General features: G+C 34.8%; 1 pseudogene; it reads right to left on the bottom strand.

Moving 5' to 3' along the window:
- LOC109342334 overlaps positions 1 to 4120 on the bottom strand; it is a 7567-nt pseudogene that overhangs the window by 2583 nt on the left and 864 nt on the right.

Below are 4120 nucleotides of genomic sequence, written 5' to 3'. Positions count from 1 at the left end.
GTGGATTAATTACTTTATTAAGTCTTGTGAGACTCACACCTAGGTTTACCTAACCTAGACTCAATATCTTTGGCAAACATCTTAGACTTCTAAAAAGATAATAAAGAATTATAACCTAAGTCTAATAAGTCACCACTTGAGTCCTCGACATGTTGTTTGTTGAATGATATTCAAGCTTGTATTCATGTTGGTCTTCATCAAAACATAGATCAATCTCCAATGGTGCACTTCACATTCAATTTCCCCCTTTTTGATGATGGCAAACTCCATGACAGACTCCACACCAAATCTACCAACTCTACCAAATCTTTGTTTGATGAAAAGCTTGATGATATGATCAATGTTGAGAGATCAGGTTCAGGTTGTGCACTTGACATTCAAAGTGCGCTGCTCCCCCTTTTATTGTTCTCCCCTTTATCTTCTCCCCCTTTATTACTTAGAGAAGTACTCTTGGTAGGTCTCATAATACGAAAGCTCATTTGACAACCTTTCTCAACAACATTTCTCCTTAATAACCTGTTACAAAATACTAAAAGAAGTGACAACCATAACCATGAAATGTACTTGACTCAAAAATATAGACGTAGTCACAAAACAACAAAAAAGAATTTCTGAAAAAATTGAGCCCAGGTAATCGATTAACAAAAAATTTAATCGATTAAAATGATTTATTTCAAAAAGCTTTAGCTTCTGGAACTCATTTAATCTATTATACTGAGGGTTAATCGATTAATGACAAAAAGTTGACAGTTTTAAGCACATATTTGAGCTTACTAAGACATGCTAAGGGATACAACCTAAAACTCTATCTAATCCAAAATTGAACAAACTTTCTAAAGCCAGAATGCATGAAAACATATAACAATTAAGCATACATGCATTTAATGACAATATGTACAATATAGAGATTTACATGCAACTTAGCATATACTCACTTAGCATGGTATCAAGCATACAATAAACATGGCGCTTTTAAACATAATTTTGCTTTGATACAGATGTACATGTCATGATGCCACTTGTTAAAGCATTTGATAGCACTTACTAAGATATCACATGTTATTATTAATTGGGTATAACAATAACATATATTTTTTAGTTCAAGTGTACTCAATATTAAGAATTAATTTTGTAACCTTGTTAATAGACTTAACTTACTTACCCTTTGGTGATAGGTCAAACTTACCTTGGTATACTAACCAACCTTGTGCCTAGAAAATCTTTTGTTGATTTATCTATTGATGCTCAAATGTCCTTTGACACATCTACAAACACAATTCACTTGTCTCTTTCGGGTACCCAATTTATTTTGGGTCCCTTCTTGTTAGTAACTAAGGAATCTTGCCCCTTCTTTACCAAACGTATTTGCCACTTGGCACACCAAATTTTCTAATAAAGCGTGTAGTACATGTGTGACCATGTGTACCACAATAGAAACATGTAAGCATGTTATTATTTGACTTCTTATGCATATAAATTACTAGATTTCTACATGGTCTTTTCTTAGGTTCATGTTTATATCCAAGTCCAGATCAGTTACAACCGTTTCTTATATTAGCAAGCAATGTGTTAAGGTTTTCTTGACTATATGTGAGTTTTGAAAGTTTTTGTTTCAAAACAGAATTTTTAGCATTTAAATTCTCACAAGTATCACATATAGTGGGTTGACATAATTTAGAAGTAGAGGAATCACATGAGGCACATGGATACATAAGATCAAGAGAATCATTTTCAAGTTTAAGCTCATCTAATTCCTTTTGCATTTCAATTATTTTCTTTTCATGCAAGGAAATAACTCTTTTTCTATCTATATTTATTTTAACAATTTTCTTTATATATTTATTTTAATAATTTTCTTTAACTCCTCATGCATTTCGACATAAGCTGCATATAATTCATTGTATGGAGGAGAGTCATTAGAGCATGATGAAGTATAGGAGTGTACCTCAATAGAATCATCTTCATCACTAGATGTTTACTTCTCATGCACTTGTGCCATAAGGCATACCTTTGTATTTTCCTCCTCACCGGATGAGCTTGAAGTTGAATCTTTCTCAGAATCATCCCAAACAATGTATGCTCCTTTTGACTTGAACATCCGAGATTTGTTCTTCTTGTTCTCGACTTTCTTGAGGTAGCTTGAGCACTGATGCTTCATGTGGCCCGATTTTCCACACTCATAGCAAGAGAAGCCTTATTTGTGAATCTTGCTTTTAATGGTCAAGTTCTTGGCTTCTTTCTTGAGATTCTTGATCCCTCCTTTCTTCTTGAGATACTTCTTGAATTTTTCAAATAGGAGAGTCAAGTCTTCATTGGAATCCGAATCTGAACTAGAATCTTCACTTTCTTGATCTTCTTGAAATCTTGTAGCCTTGAGTGCGATTCCGTTCTTGTATGACTCTTCATTCAGTCTCAAGCGACCTAAATCTATTTCATGTTCTTGGAGTTTCCCAAATAGAGTAGCTAATGGCATGTTGTCTAAGTTCTTTGATTCCATTATCGCGATTACCTTTGGCTGCCATCTCTTATTAAGACACTGCAAAACTTTGTTAGACATATCACCATTAATAAAAGTTTTATCAAGGGCGACCGAATTATTTACAACATGAGTAAAACGTTTTTGCATATTACATATAGATTCATTAGGAAGTATGCAAAATAACTCGTACTCATGCATAAGCGCATTTAGTCTAGCACGCTTAACTTCACTCGTGCCTTCGTGGGTAACTTGCAAAGTATCCCACATTTCTTTTGCATTAAGTCACTGCGAGACTCTAACGAATTCATCATAAGATAAGGCCGAAGTAATGATGTTCTTGGCCTTAAGGTCTTGTTGGACCTTTCTTTTCTCAATATCCGTCCATAAGCCTTTAGGCTTTTCTTTAAACTCGTCATCCACTATATGAAGTAGAATGTATGGACCATTGACAATGGAATTCCAAATGTCAGTGTCAACTGCCTCGATATAGATTCTCATACCAACCTTCCAATAAGCATAACCATCGTCACTGAATACGGGAGAGCGGTTAATGGATGCGCCATCACCGCCAAATGGGTTAGTAGAGCCCATGTGTAGTCTCTTTCGGATCACGCACATATGGTTGAGCTAGCACATCGTACTAGCTCTGATACCACTTATTAGGTATTAGTGACATAATACACCTCGAAAGGGGGGGTTGAATAGGTGTAGCGGAGCTCAACTTCCGCTTTTTGGGTTTTTGCACACTTGCTGAAAAATGGCCAGTTAATCGATCACGCACTATTCATAATCGATTAAACCTATTAAAAACAGAATGCAGAAAATCTTGTTTAACAGCTCTCTTGCAAGGCAGGTTACGAGAAATTAGGCAATGATATAACAAATATTTTTACATAAAATTAAACTAGTTATAACACAGAACCAGTATACAAATTATCATGTTATATCATGCAATATTATAACTTGAAATGTAAAAGAGAAATGGATAGAAAAGATTGCGCAAGGATATTATCCTGGTTCGTTTTGCGGTCCACTACAAAACTACATCCAGGCCTCCCCTTTTGATCTTGGGAGATTTCTTCTTCACTATAGAACACAATGTATAGTTACATACACGCTTCCAATTACAAGATTTTAACGCTCCTTTCTTGGAACCCAAGGAACTTCGTCACCCTTGGTTTGACCTTTCCTAAAATTGCCTCCCAAGAAAACCTTTCTTACCGCGATTCGGCCCCAACCAAGTTATCGCTCTTTATCCCAAGACCTCAAAATATATTTGAAGAACACCTTACCTAACCGCAGCTAGGATTTTCCTAAATCCTTGAATTACAATGCTTTGAGTTATGAATGAGTACTTAATACTCGGATTTTAAATAAAGATCAAAGACTAAAACCTAAGCAAGAACTCATAATACTTCCTAGTCTAATATGAATGTACATGCATGAGGTTTCTGAAATTATACAATCATTAAAAACTATCTCTTTTCTTTCCAAGAAATACAAGAATGATGCAATAAAGCTTTTCAAAGAATATGCAATATGAATATGAAACTTAAAGCCTTAGCATGATCTAATCTTTCTCCTAATGCAACATGCAATATTTTCTCCTAGATATGACAGTGAGTAACTCGAAAATATGCA

This window comes from Lupinus angustifolius, chromosome LG01 (genome assembly GCF_001865875.1).
Source record: "Lupinus angustifolius cultivar Tanjil chromosome LG01, LupAngTanjil_v1.0, whole genome shotgun sequence".
NCBI classification, from domain to species: Eukaryota; Viridiplantae; Streptophyta; class Magnoliopsida; order Fabales; family Fabaceae; genus Lupinus; species Lupinus angustifolius.
The sequence above is the reverse complement of the archived record's forward strand: the minus strand, read 5'-3'. Positions and strand labels throughout refer to the sequence as shown.